The 15,793-nt window shown below is 41.2% G+C and overlaps 1 long non-coding RNA gene across 1 annotated transcript; it reads left to right on the top strand.

Annotated features, from left to right (window-relative positions):
• Window positions 1-2,101: 2,101 nt before the first annotated feature.
• Window positions 2,102-15,632, top strand: LOC103479429 (uncharacterized). The gene is made up of 3 exons (XR_535944.2): window positions 2,102-2,297; window positions 6,803-6,897; window positions 15,040-15,632. It is a non-coding gene; the product is annotated as an uncharacterized LOC103479429 (long non-coding RNA).
• Window positions 15,633-15,793: the final 161 nt, after the last annotated feature.

The following is a 15,793-nucleotide window of genomic DNA, read 5'->3' as shown; positions in this document are numbered from 1 at the left end:
AGAGGGAAGAAGAGGAGGAGGATGAGGAGGATGAGGAGGCCCCAGGCATCGCTGCAGTGCAGAGTTCAGCAGGGAGATATTGTTGTGAGCCTGGGAAAGTGTAGCGGGGCTGACGCCAGACTCTGTAGAGTTGAGGCGAGGGGGGGACCCGGAGGATCCCAGACCGGATTGTCATGTTAATTTCCCCTCGGTGCGTTGTTGAACTTGATGTTGACTTCTTTCTTTTCTCTCTCTCTCGCTCTTGTCCCCCCTTCTGAAAGGGGGTGGATGGAAAGTGGTGGTGGTGGGGGGGCGGGGGGGKGTCTTTCTCTCTGTCACTTATTTGTGGGAAAGTTCATCTCTTTTATACACACATACACACACGTACGCTCTCTCTCTCTCTCTCTTTTTCTCGCTCTCTCTCTTTCACACACACACCATATGTGTGTATAAATATCTACAAGTAAAATTTTTTTTTTAATTCTATTAACCCTAGAAAAGTATAATTTTCCAATAAGATAAATGACCTGAAGATCGTATGACAGCAACTAAAGTTTCTTMCAAAAATCAAAAACATTTCCGTATATATTTTTTAAGCTCTCATAAAGGTGATTGTAGATCACAAACAGCAGATCCTGCGTCCAGTGAAGTTTGTTGCTTTAATTGTCGATGGATATAAAAAAATAATAATAATATATTGTTTTCCTATGTTATTAATTTCACATTTACCATTATGCTGGAGTGTTAAATGAGATGAATGATGAGGATGAAAGTGCGTGCAGTCGTTTTGGACGCATATACCCAAATGCTGAGCATGCTGTGCAAGTAATACACAATTTAGCAAAAAGAAAAATTAGCCCTAGATTAATTTCCCTTCATGTCTCACGCATGTGGTAATGGGAAAACCTGCAGCGTGACAGCAGCAGCAACGCTATATGAAGGAGTGCAGTTCGGCATGTATGTGCTGCAGACTCCATGCCAACAGATTGTTTAGGCGCAATAATCAGGTTTATAGCGTCTGCACTATATTTGAAACTAAGAACTGTAGCCCTGGTATTTTGGTGCAATGAACGTGCACACAAAAACTAAAAACTAAAAAAAATAATGTATAAAAAATTAAAAAATAAAATAAAAGGATTTGAGAAACTTGCTTGCCAGATGCAGAGACTCTACAGCCATCACTGTGATCGCTGCTCAACATCTTTTCTCATCAGCTGCAGCAGGTATCAGTCACATCAGAAGCCCGAATATCACAAAACAGATTTGGCCGTGAATGCTGCGAGATTAAAATGCTTTTACAGTAACAGAAAGCCCTTGTTTCTCAGAAAACAATTGAGCAGTCAGGTTATGTAATACTAAAATTGCAAATTGGCGCTTTGCGTTACAGGATCTAGGATAATGCATGTGTTTTAGATTTATGTAAACGATTTTTGAAGTAATGTATCAGCAAACATCACGAACCAGGTCACGTATTGTCATGGAAATATAGGCCACCAGTCACTGCTACTTCTAATGCGTGTAGGCTGCAATTACATATGGACGAACTAAGAAAAATACTGACTAACTCTCAGTCTTCGTTTGGTTATCCAAAACTAGCTGTGGGTTATTTTTCATATATATATATTTGAATGTAAACAACTGAAACATTTTCCTTTTTCAGATAGAATTTAGTGAAGATTTCTCAGCAGTTGTTGGTCATTKTTATATTTCAAAATAGCTCCAGGTCAGTCTGAACTGTTACAGATTGAAAATGAGATTAGAGCCGAATGTTCTCTGTGAATTTTATTTAATAACTCAGCTTTTCAAAAAAAGGAGCATCAATTTTTTAATTTTTTTTTTTTTTGCACGTATGTAATTACGGAATCAGATTTGATTCGTTCCCATCTGCACCGGTGCTAATTGGCTGCTGGTGATAATCCACGCAGCCGTGCGTGTTTAGAGCCCCAATAATGAGGATAATTGGGACAATCGGCTCCCTGATTGACAGGCACCTGCATTCATTTTCACGTTGGCTTTGATAATCCGTGCTTCCCGCCTCTCTCTCTCTCTCTCTCTCTCTCTCTCTCTCTCTCTCTCTCTCTCTCTCTCCATCCGAGGCGGAGTTTATCCCCTCAGCTTTCAGTGTGCGCTCTCAGTCAGCAGCAGCCTGCGTGTGTGAGGGACGGGATGCTGCGCAGTCCGCACAAATATAGGGGGCACTTTGTTGCACTAATAATCGGCGAGTTCATCGGAGGTGATGCAGCTATCGATGTAATTTAGATAACATTTCCAAAGGAGAACCTGTGGAGCATAAATGAATGGAGTTGGCCAATGAGCAAGTAAGTAGGATACCAGCTTATTAACAAGTTTTGTGTTTCTAGCATGCATGACTAGCTTTTCAGCATCACTTGTGCATTTGAGTTTTCAAAGCTGAGCTATAGTATTTGTAATGTCAGTTTAGGTCATATATTTGATGCTGAAATTTGGGGGGGAAACGGCAACCATAACTGCAAAAGCTGCCACATCTAAATGTGTAGAGGTGGGTTGCACCATGCTCAGAGGGGTTTCCAGAGCTTTATGTAACATAAACTGCAGGACTGACCAGCACATATGTGGTGGGGAGACTTTTTTTTAAGCACATGCTGTAGAGTGGAGTCAATCTGCTAGTAAAAGTGTTGATGCGTTTAGTTGCCTCATCCTAGACGTGCGTAACTTTGTTTCAACTTAATGTAGCGATAAACCATGAAATGGAGTGAATGTGTTTGATTATGGTGAGAATCTCGTTCCATCTACGTGTGTGTGAGGGGATGTGTGGTTGTGTGTGTGTGTGTGTGTGTGTGTGTGTGTGTGTGTGTGTTCGAGAGACAGAAAAAAAGAGAGAGAGAAGGGGGTGGAGGGGAGTCGGTGCAGAAGGACCACAGGAAGGCTCTCTCCATCTATCCTTCCTCTGTATGTATTCCCTCTGCGGGGCGGCCCCTTTAAGAGACAGCGGGTCAGATTGTGTCTTTGGTTATCTAGCTGTATGAGTTTTAATTTCATAAAGCTAGAGAACCGAAAGTACGAACTGACGCCGAGCACTTCGGAGCTGACGGCCGACTCTCCGCTCGGCATGAAGGAGGATGAGGAGGAGGAGGAGGAGGAGGAGGAGGAGGATGCCGGGGCGGCAGCGAGGAGGAATCGGCAGGGACGGATGCTGAGCGCCGCCGCAGCTGGAGCAGCAGCAGCAGGACGAGGAGGAATGATGGAAGGAGCTTGGGTGAAACTACCTCCAGAATGATTTGAAACCATCCTCGTTGCCGACAACGCTTACGGGGAGCCACCTGCCTGCGTGCGTGTGTGTGTGTGTGAGGGCGTGATTGAGCCTGCTTCACTCGTTGATACCTCGGCCTGTTTATGTCCAACAAATGTGTCCAACTTTGGGACATACGGGCGTGCTGCGTGTTGGGAACGACCCTGAACGCCCTTAAAGTGGGATGTTTGTAGTTCTCATAACTATGTGGGTGTTACACCGGTAATATCTTGAGGGAGCGACAGAAATAGTTAACGGGCTCACGTGATTGGTCGATCCACGGCTCACGTGACAGTGTTGGCAGCAGCAGAATCAGTCGAGGGCTTTCTGTGATGTGTCACGTGTGTTATTGTGGTTATGTTTGTCCGAAAGTGCGTGTAGACTTCATTTAGGCAAGTAATGTGTGAATGCCCTCTTCCTTTAAAACGATAATATCCAAGACGGTGATACTCAAACATTTAGCCAACATTTCCATATGGACCACATGCAGGTAATGGGCCTCAACTGGGATTATCTGCAGGTTACACACTTTATCATAAGCATGTGAATTGCTAGTACAAGATTGATCACTCTGGGTAAAATGTGGGACTCGTATAAATGGGTCTTACATGTAGCTGACAATGGTCCACAATACTCATTCGGGAATTTAAACGCTGTTGCAGTGTTTTTGGCTTTTTGGATGTGTAAATAACATTGCTTGATCCATTATGTTCTTAGTTTAATCCTATGAGAGCAAACTAAAAAAAAAAAATCTACCAAATGTCAGCAGACTACAAGGACAGCCTTCCAGCTTTATACAGCTTTCATGCAAATATTGCGTTATGTTGCAATATGGTTGCAGATTTGCCAAAAGTGTGTGATTTCAGTGCATCTTGATCCAGACTAGATCATCAACCACTTTAGACCCAGCTCAGACGTCCATACAGCTCCTTCCTTGTTTTGCTGACATGGTTTGTATTTAAAGCTGTAGCATATGTCGCTTGGAACTTGTTTGGGTTTTTTTTGTTTTTTTTTACTATTTTTGGATCAGGTAAGCCACAGTTTTCCACTCGGCGATAGTTTTCATTATAGCCTCATAAGGAATGAAAGTGTGTTTGTGCCCTTATCTACCCAGAAGTGGGGAAAAAAAATTTCTCCAGGATATATATATATATATATATATATATATATAAATATATTCAGTTTTAGTTGCCTTGTTGTTCCTGAAGGTCAAATTATTCAATTTGGGGGGAAATTACAAACGCTGTTTTATTCTGGCAATTGTGAACTTACTCTGCATTTTCTGTGCGCCCTTTGTATGGGAGCATCATCGTTTCCTTGTGGAATGTCCACATTCACTGAAATCACAAAAATCTGGCCAGCATGCAGATGTCTTCAGTAATTCTGTAGTGACTCAGTACATTTGACAAAATTTACATTACCAYGGCTTTGCAATCGAGCGGACTGTAGAGCGAACCATGAGGTATGAATTAGGCCTTAGTCAGCTTATGTGGGCCCACTCAGTGGTCACCTACCCACATGGGGCCCACACACACACACTGACTGAGAGGTGCTATCTCACTAAACGCTCATGTGTTTTTTTTAACTACTGGCCAAACTTGAAAGGTATCTCTAAACTATGACTCTACAGGACTTGAAATGTTTCAGTTTGCTGGATCATGTCATAAAAAATATAACAAGCAAAAATATATCCTCATCCATTGCTCTTGTATGATTGGTTGAAGATTACGAGTTATGTGTCCAGTTTGAAATTGAAACTAAAAAATAACTAAAAGCTGGCTTGACGTCAAAACGGTAAGAGGGATAGTTTCTTTCCAACCAACTAATTTTCCAGTCWAAAATGGCCGCCTTGTGTATAAAATTTGTAAAAAGCAATTTATCTGCATTTCTTTCACTCTTTCTCATAACCTTTTGTGAACGGGTGCTACCATGTTAAAACTATCATAGTATAGGATTATATTAAGTTATCCTAATCACAGAGCATATCTGCAAGCAAATCCAACTGCTTTTCAAGCCTGGAACTAAAAACATTTAAGATGGATTAAATATAAGCCATTGTAGTTCATAGTGTGAGTTGTCATTGCTTCCTGTTGATGCAATGATCAATATGGTGAAAGAACACATCATTTTGTCTTTTGGTGCTATTAAGTTCAACACCAATCGAACCAAACTAGCATTCCTATTAATTAGGAGATCTGTAGTTTTTATTCTTTGATAGAAATAGGTCAAAGACTAATGGGTATATTTTGATACAACGGGTATATTTCTAACTGRGCTGGTTTAGGAGGATTTGTAGGACTGGTGTCTGGTGTCTGAATCGCACTCTGTTAGGCATGCCGTTGCGGATGGATTTGATTTTTGAGGTACATATCGACTTCTAGGTTTTTAAGCCTCTTCCATATGAAAATACTTTTTATAAAACGACCTTTGCTTCACATATCATCTATAGATATCCTCATTTTTGTAAAAGTAACACGGCTACGTAGTTATGCAATGCGTCTGTGTGCTGACGCAAGTCAGGCACTAAAATTGACCAAAAACGATAAAGAAGCCATGGGTCATGTGCTCAAAGCTTTCTTTTGTTACATGCAGTGATAATTGGACTGATGATTAGCTCAGAGATGGAGCTGCATCATTCATTTCATCTAGTTGCTTAATGAACATCCAACATAAAAAACAGTGAAATAAAACATCTCATTTTCAAATTTTACTTTGGAAATGTTAAATGTGCTCACCAAGCACCCATTCATTGGAAAGAAAAGTAAAAATGCATATTTTGTGAATCTGAAACCAAAAACCCTGGTCCATCATACAACAAAGGCCTTGCTCACAAGGTTTTTTTTTTTTGTTACAAGCTTTCAGTCATAGTTGGACATGGAAGATGCCTTCAAATTTGTTACACTATAAGTAAATTGTTTTTCCATTCGCCTGCTCGGTAATGGCTAAATAGGACATCGGCTGTAGAGTTTGATCTATTCTTGGCGCAGAATTGGAAAGCCTCAAAGATGACTGAATATCCCTGAAGTCCCAGCATGCTCCATTTAGACCATGACTGACAGTATTTGATGTGCACTGTTGAACAAGAGTGCTCAAATCTGGGTTTTATTTTTGTTGTGTACGTATCTCTGGTTTTGATGTCGGGCAGAGCAAATATAAATTGGTGAAAGGTTAAATTATGCTGAGGTTATGCAATTTGTATTTTATGCTCAATTTAAGATCAAAGGGTGTTTTGTTTTTGGTTTTTTTCTTTTTACAATCATTGTATTCATACACTGTCAGATTTCATTAAACTGCCTAGAAAAATATTTAGTCCACCATCTTTTTGGATTTTGTAACTTCCAATTTTTTTATTGCATTTCTATATCAATTAAGATTTATTTTATGCATAATATTGTATTTAGTGAAGTAGACAATTAAGAGAAACCAGAAAAATATAACAGACTGCCATTGTGGCAAGGTCAACACATGTGCATGAATTCCTTTGTGAAAATAATTAATAATACTCTTTCTCATATACAGTGCTTCAGTAATAAGTGTTTTATTTTGTATTTGTAGGAAAATGTTGTCAGTCCTGCTCCAGAAGGTTGCACTAGCCGGCGTTGAAGAAAATCTGCCAGTAAACAGGATGAGGAGCGACTGTCAGCCTGCAGGTAAATATTCAAAATGGCAGAACTCTTGATGTCGAGTGCAGATGTGCAGGACGTTGTGCGTCCGCTGCAAAAAATAAAAAATCAGGAGATGTTGGGAGCTTGAAGACAATTTTGTTTATAGAGTTGTTAGTTTGCTGCGGAGCTTTGCAGGCGGCTGATTGTTATCCATATTATGGTGTTGAAGGTGGAAAAAGACAAATGAAGACGGCATGAATTGAAAAAGTCTCTGGGTCAATTCTCCTGTTTGCGAATTCACACCACAAATATGTATTCACATACTCTCACATTCCCATTTTGTTCCAACAATCAAATCATTTCCTGTGTACTTAAACCTTTAAATATCAGTGTCTCTCTTTTCTTTGGAAGCATTTTTCATTAATTATGGAGGTAAATAAATGGTCATGAAAACTCTCAAATCTCACATTTAGTTTATTGTATCCTACACGCTTAAAAAGGTTCTTAATCTCAATTGGTTCTTATGAAATAAAGCTTATGACCGCTGATCAAACCAATATAAATCTAAGGAACCTCCTTGTGGCTAATATTTATTGAACTCGCAGAACAATATTTCTCAAAGAGCTGACTTCTGTAACATAAAATATGACTTGATTGTTGGTTTCAGCAGTGGTGGTTTTTTCATTGGGCAATATGTTTCACTGCTTAGGATGGCCTGACTTTCTGGATGGTATCGATGACTAAAGTCAGGGTGTCCCTGAACAAGCATTAGATTATGAAATGTCTGATTTGTATCTTTAAATACGCTACTGGTGCTTCTTTGGAGGGGAATCTGTACTGCATTTTCCTGTTCAATATCTAAAAACCTGCATCAATAAAATGTGGGGAATTTCTGCTTTTCACAATAATTTAAAAGTAATTTATAGATGAGTTAAACATTTATTCTATTTTTGAAAACATGAAAAAGAAGGCTGACTCACCTAGGATGCCATCTAACCATAAGTCATGACAAGTTACTAAAGGTGGTATCAAAAATCCTCCATCAGTTTCATTTATTTAGTGACCGTGACCAACATTACACAGGTGTAAAATGAAAAACCTGCGTACAAGAGGAACATCGTGGTTATAAAGTTGGTGATGAGTCAGACAATTTGTCCTTAATCAGATATGACTGGTGATCAACAGTTCAAATGCAGCTAAAATTATGATTTCCTATATATTTCATGCATCAAAATTCCCATTGTTCTTCAGATAAATGTTTGGGAAGAATGTTAGAAAATTTATATTTGCAAAGAAAATCCTGTTCTGTGCATTTACTCTTATAATCCCAACAGAACAAGTTCTAATCAAATAAAAAGGTTCATTTAAGACATCTGCTTTTTTAGCGTAAGACTCAAATGAATAACATTTGTATACAGGAAATGCACAGTGTGTGACGGCACTAGGCTGCATGCTGCAGTGTAAACGTCCTGATCTGAGCGAATGAACCAGAGCCTCCATGTTGAATTCCATCATTACTCTCTTCTTTTGAAGTATTTGCATTTTTTTTTTCCATTTTGTGCATCACGCCCCTCACCTTCCTCGCTCTCAGACACACACAGCTTTCTGTTTCCTTCTCTTGCATTCAGCTGTTTTTATCCCTTTAACCACCGTGATCCCATTTGTCAGGTAGTGTGCCGTAGGTGCAGGAGAGGTGGCCGTGTAATCTTTGCTGCAGTTCTTTATCCCGTTAGGAGCATGGAGGCTTGCCTAGGGTTTGGACCTGCTCATGTGGAAAGAGTGTTTGGGTGGCTCTGTCCGTTTCTACCCTAATGCTTTGACAAGCCACCGCCCCTTATCTAAAGTCGTGTGATTAGCATGGGCACAATTTGCAAGAGCACGTTCATATTTTAGCAAAGTGTGCAAATATTTTGAGTCCAAATTTCCACACTTTGAAATCTGAAAGGTCGAAAACATTGAACAAAGATTCATGGATGAAATGAAAATGTTTTTTTGCTAAATCTTAAAACGATAATGTCTCAGGATTTTTCCCATGACGAGCCGAGCAATTAGGAATTAGACGTTAACTGCATATTGTCAAGCAAGGTCACATGTTCATGGTAGCACAACCTTGGAGCCTCAATAGAAACCCCAGTTATTCAAATTTGCTGTGGAGCTCTTTAAGTCACCAAGATTTTCCCAAGCTTTACATTAGCATATGCAAGGAGGAGCCTGTCCTGCTGTTTTCTAAAGTGGATGTAAATTATAACCACAGTATTATACAGGCTGATGGGAGATAAATCTCTGCAGTAATGCAATGCAGCCAGTTGCAATCGTGGGGATAGAAAGGGTGGGAGGATTTTGAGTTTGTGTGTGTGTGTGTGTGTGTGAAAGAGGGGTACTGTACAAAAGCAAGTGACAGATGGAATACAGACCAGCGACGCTCTTGCTATCCGTCATGCTAAACTGTCCTTTCATCAGCTTTTGCTGTGCAGATTCTTTGCTTCATTTATGACAAAACTTAAAAGCTAGTCCCAGAACATGCATTAGGTAGAGCTGTGTCGTCGGCGAGACGGTTTAGAAAGTGTGCACTTAGCTTTTTAAAACAAATATTAACATGGGAGGGGAAGATTAGCAAATCGAAACTTACACTTGTGCGGTCCGAAAAGGCTGAGGGTCTTCAGGCCTCACGAGCCGAGTGGAGATCTCTTTGGACTCGCTATGCAAAGTAGGGCTTGAATAATGAGATGCATTTATGAAGGGCTGGGAAGGGGGTCCTGCTTTTGAAACGGCATGCTGGAGTCTGAATGGAACAGAAAGGGAGGGGGGGGGGTTTCTTGGACAAGAGAGAAAGGGGGTGCATGAACAGAAAAGTGGGGGTTATGAAGGAGGGGGGGGGCCCAAGCAGTCTAGGTCTCAGCCAGGCAGCTGTGAAAAGGGGTCCCGTCTTTTTCCCACGCCCAGCAAGACGCGAAACACTGCCGCGGCTCGCTAGGGTCAAGTCCCGTCGCTAATATATACACACACACACACGTATACATAGGCACATGCACACGCATAGAGACCAGAGACAGTGCAGCATAAAAGTTGTGCAAATTAACAAGCTGTCTGGGAGGTGACGGGGAGGGGAGGGGGGTTCGCCTGCTACTCCCTCCTGAATGCGTTGCACTCCCATCAGGGGTCAGCAGGCTTCACGAGACAACAGTTGGGTCATAACTTCAACTTGAACTTAAAACTGAGGCTGAAACAGTAAAGGACTTAATTTATCTAAAACTCCACTTTGTTTTTGCCCCTTTTGAGAATATTTTAAATATTTTTCTCCTAAAAACGGTACATACAGATTATTGTAAGAATACATACTTTTTGAAAATGGAGTAGGAAAGAAATTGAAAAGAGACATCCTTGCACATAACGCAGTTGAGCATTAACTCAGTTTCTATTTAAAAGCCAAACGTTTTAAATAATTTTTGCAATATTCCTGTAATTTTTGCAGAATCTGATGCTTCCATTCACTGTTAAACTTGGCTTCATCAGTGGCATCACCTCAAACTTGGTCACCTTTGCGTGACCACAGTGAAACTTGTATTCATTTTCTGTAAATGTAAGTAAACCCAAATCATCAAATCACCTAAAGACTTCCACATTTGCATTTTAGGGGCTTTGTTTTTGTCCCAAAACATGTCTCATAATTTTATTAACAGATATGCCTCATTTATGTCTGTAATACGAGTTCACACACATATTTAAACATCACAAAGATCTACTTCTTGCTTCTTTTTTTTTTCCCTTGGTCTCTCCCATACATCCCTTCTATCCCTCTCTGGATGAGGCATGGCACACCAAACAAAATGGTGCAGCGTTCACTTCCCTCCTGGCTTACTTCCATCGCTGCATCAGGGATTCACAGAGCGGTGTCACACTAATTCAGGTCCCCCTGCCTCCTGGAGCCATTTGCTTTAATTCTAGTCTGAGAAAAAAAAAAGAAAAATGTACCATCTATCCTTGTGAATAGAAGAACAGGGGTCCTATCGTCACTCTCGCTCTCTTCCTGCCTGACTCTCCCTCGGTCTCCAACTCATCTTGCTCTCCTCATTATCATGTTCCCTCCTATTCAGATGAGCTTCAAAATGGAGAGGGAGAGCCTCTCTAATTAGCTCTGTAAAGAGGCTTTGTTGTGGTCAGTGTGGCTGCCGGTGTGTGCATTGAAAGGAAGATGTGTGACAGCTAGTGTTGGCATTGAGAAAGTGTGTATAGGGTCCTTAATGAGGTTTGTTAGCCGAGTGCGTATCCCGCTGTTTGAGCGCGTTTACGGCTGCCTTTGAAGGAATAGAGATGAAGAGAGCGAAGGAGTCTTTCAGTGTGGTGTTGCAGGATGCAGATGATGCATTATGCTCCACCTGGTTTCCATCCGAATGGCAAACGCGAGGTGGGTTGTGCTTTACATGCAGACTGTTTGGGATAACTGTGGGAAATTTACTCCGGTCACAGTTCCTGTCAGAAATGGACTCGTATTTACCGAGTTATCCTGGAGAAAACGTACCAAAGAGGCTGTATTGTTTAACAAAATACAAGCTTGCATCTCTGCTTAAAATGTGATTTAWAAAAAAAAGGTAAATGGGAGTGATTTTTATTTTTTTAATGGAGAGTTAAAGTGCGGTTACGTCAGAAAACCAGCGGCGATTATAGACGGCTGAAACCAGATGAAGGTGGAGGAAAAGGGGAAAAAATAGGTTAGGAAATGAGGGATTTTGTAGAGCCAMCGAGCCAGCCTGCTGGGCCTGCCTGCTGCCTCAGAGATTGTAAACTGTCACTCAGGATGCAGACACAGAGGCAAGACAGAAATCATTTGCCCATATTACCCTCCAATACAGGAGCCGCCGTTAACATGTCCCCTTGTTCCCCATCTCCCCCTCCATCTGCARCTGGTATTTTTCTGCGCCTCTGCCCGTGCACATGCATGTATATGAACTCGCCGCCCCTCCGAGAGGTTTTTCTCCTCTCTTGATAAAATGAGTCAGCTTGCAGCATGCTCTCCCCCTCATTGTTCGATGGTTCGTTGCCTCTCCGTAGGAGGCAGGCAGAGAGTGTTTGGGCTCTTTTTTTCCCCTGTTTTACCAGTTTACCAGTGTAATCCTTTACACTGGCACAATGAGCTTTCACTCCAGCCAAAGGATTCTATTAGTCTCCCAGAGAGGTGCTGGATCTCCATAAACATTTTTGAGCTTCTCTTGCATCTCCCTCCTAACCACCTTTGCAGCCTTGTGGCATCAAACATCTGGGCTGGGAGTTTCTCCTTCTTTAAACGACAAGCTCCCCCCCTTCATTATGACTGAGGAGATTTACCTGCAGAGTAAAAGCGTATGCACTTACCATCATCTTAACTGTCAGCTTTGCACCCAGAACAATGCATCTACGCTGAGCAGAAGCAACAAGCATGAGCTCAATCTGATACGTACCGAAGAATTGTACTTTCAGAAGCATCAGTTTAAAATGTTTTTTTTTTTTTTTACTAGACGCCAAAAAAGGTGAGATCATGACAAGAGTTTTCTTGGGCTGCATTTCCCTCCCACACCTGCTTCTGCACACTTCTGGTCAACTGGCTGAAAGAAGGCATTTCAGCTAGTCTACAAAAACAAATGTGGCTTCTTCATAATTCATGGGCACGACCAAGAGTGTGTCTATGTCACCATTACAAAGCTAACCCAGTTTACAATTAGTGGTTGCTAGCGGCTCGTATGCAGAATGGCTACCTTAGCARATAGCCTGACTAAATAAAAAATCAGCTTGTGAGAGCAAGAACTGGAGGCAAAAATCTATAAGTTTTGGTTATAAGCACATTTAAGTTAACATTTTAACCAAAATGTTTTTATTTTAGCAGCAGTATAAATGGTTGTTGCTTTCCTTTTTTACCTAAGAACAATTTGATAATATTAAAATATGACATGATGTTAAAATAAAACATTTTTGACACTACCTGTGGCATTTTTATTCTAGGTTATCATACCAAAAGTGTTTAATCTCACTGGACCACTTGACATCAAAATCAGTGGACACACTTTTGTCCTTTTATGTTTGGTACAAATTCTGCATTGAATTCATAATATGGATAATTTTTTACCACCTCAAACCAAATGWTAAGAAAGTTGACACTTTGTCTTTCATCTGCAAACCTTGGCAGCTTGGAGCTTTCATTAGCTCCTGTTGTCATTTCACCTCGAATAACAGCCAGATATAAGAACATGAAAATTTATATTCTTTTCAATTAAAATACAACATTATCCTGACTTACTGATTTTTAGCCTTTTGACCTTGAAACGCCAAGCAAAGGGAGCATGCTGAATGGTCAACTATCCCAACTTCAGGTTTTGTATCCCAAGTTCCTGTTCTTGCTATGACGTGTCGTCTGTATTCTACAACTCTGCTGCAGGACTGAATGGTGAAATGTCAAAAAGGCAGCACGTGTTATGTCATTAAGCTGAATGAGTAATAATTAATGGCTAATTAATCAACGCAATAACTATTTTGCCATGTTCATATAAAAGAAAATGTTTCACACAGAGACCCAAACAACAAAAATAACAAAACATTAAAAACAATACTACTGACTGCACAACATGGATGTGCATAATGTTGACATTCAATTATTCTGTCCATCTGTTGTATTTTTATATGTGTGGATGAAAGCAGATATTTGTGACAAATGTAACTGCTTGCTCAGAGTAAAAAGGAAAAAAAGATAAATATTGAACAAAAATTAACAAATGAACATTATGATATCTAGAAGATCATTTCTTGGACGGCTATATTGTTCAGACAGATTCAGGTATTTAATATTATTAAAGTATCGCAAAGGAAACTAGTTAATATAAAAATAAAGTACCTGAAGTCTTTATTTCATGCTTCAAAGGTCATCACTAAGGAAATTATTACATGATGCGTCTTGCATAATTCATTTCAAACCTGAAGAATTTATACAACCTTCAAATTTACACAGCCTTTGTACCCTGATCATTTCTTTGTTTTATCACAGTAACGGTTCTGAATATTGCTAAAAAGCCTTTCGGAGATTTTTTTTCAAACGTCATGATTTGTGATGCTGCCTGTGAGATTTATTTCTCTCTCAAGTCCAAAGCCACGGATCACAGTGCTCGCCTCTCCTCTGTCCCCCCTGCACCCAAACATATCACTCTTGCTCCTGTTTGTCTCTCTCCTCCTCCCCCCCCAGCTCCCTGGGCCCTCTTGGCTCCCATCTTAATAATGCCGCTCTTTCACACCGCGTGGAGGGCTGCCCTGAACCAACATTGTCCCTTGCACTGCCTCTGGTGGAGGGGGTGGGGGGGCCATTGTGTGTGAAGGAATGGCGAGTTAACACCCATGCCTGAACCCCCTCAATGGGGGCATTGTGTCTGAATCTTCCTCAAGCTCACCTGATCTCGCCCCCACGTCACCTTCCTCCCCAGCAGGGCGAACCAGGGGCGTCTCGGGCTGCTTTGCTATTATATTATGTTGTAATTCTTTTTGTTTTTTTTGTTGTTGGGTTTTTTGTTTGTTTTTAAAGCGGCACGTAACGGCACACTGAAATTCACTAAAACTCTTCTCATATCTGACCTCAGACCGTTTAACCCGCCGCTTTCTGTATCTTTTTTTTTTTTTAAAGCAACTCAAAATACGATGAATATGCTTTGTAGCTGGTTCGAAGGAAATTTGAGGGCTGGTGGGTGTATGGTTGCTAAAAGGAGGCCCCAGCAATTCATTTTTTTTTTCCCTCAGAAAAAAAAAGAACAAAGAAGCACACAAAGGACCTTATCGTATTAGCATGATAACAGCATTCAGAATATTTCAAGACGAATACCAACAAAGGACTCTGTGAAGATGAAATTATTACCGCTATTTTCCAAATGAAGAGGTTATAGTGTGATTATTTTAACCTGGTAGATTTAGATTTATATGTAGCCCTTTTACATGGGAGCAGAGACGGCTGCTTTGCTTTGCACACAGCAGTTTGAGCATTTTTATTTGTTTTTTTTTGGTATGCAGCAGCAAGAGCCTTGGGGCGGGTTACAAAAGAGCAAGTTGGCGTTTTCTTCCCACATATTTTTAATCAAAGTGTTAGTGTTTACATTTGCATTTGCATTGAGCAGAGGGATGCTGAGTGCTAAAGGTGAGATTTTGAAAAACACTCTGCTTTGCCTTGTTTTTTTTTTTCAGATGGAAACRAGGGTGGGTGGCTAGAAGGCTGGATAAAGGCTGGTGGATGACTGAACCCGGCGACCCGGTGCAGCTCATCATCATTGCCGGGGGCCTCTCGTCTTCTTCCTCATCTCCCGTGGCTCGTACCTCCATCCAGGGGTCTAGCGGAGCCCAGCGAAGCCCAGCCGGGGAGCTAGTGAGTGGGCTGGGAAGGATGGAGAAGGTCCCTGAAGGCAAAAATCACCTCTGGAGCTATCAGCGTGCTAGAGAAATCGATATGAAACACAGAATCTTCACAGCTTTGAGTGGGGTTTCCTGTGTTTTTAAGTGTGTGGCCCGGAGGCCCTGCAGACCTGCAAAGGACATCCCCTGCGCGTCTCTCTCAGCTGCAGCCCCAGCTCCTTCTCTGGACCTCAGCCCTGATCTCAACTGGCTGCGTGTGGTTCTGCTGAAGGGGTGTTTCTCCCCAAATGATACCCAGAGTTTTAAAAAACTGCTCTGAGGCATATTCCTTTTTTTTTTTTTCTTTTTTTTTTTCCCCATCACGAGATTGACACATCCCACCACCTTCTGCCTCTGGCAACCAGCTTGGAAGTCCTCCCTTTGACTCACTTTCCATCTTCAGCTCATCCACGGCTTATTCCCCAACAAGTTTTCACATTTGACAAACAGACGCTGCGATCTTTATTTTCCACCTCCACTCTTGGCTCACATTTCCAATGATGAGCTCCAGACAGATGTCTTTCAAAAGCAGACGCACCGGAAAATGATG

The sequence above is a fragment of the Poecilia reticulata genome, linkage group LG17 (assembly GCF_000633615.1).
Source record: "Poecilia reticulata strain Guanapo linkage group LG17, Guppy_female_1.0+MT, whole genome shotgun sequence".
NCBI lineage: Eukaryota > Metazoa > Chordata > Actinopteri > Cyprinodontiformes > Poeciliidae > Poecilia > Poecilia reticulata.
The sequence above is the reverse complement of the archived record's forward strand: the minus strand, read 5'-3'. Positions and strand labels throughout refer to the sequence as shown.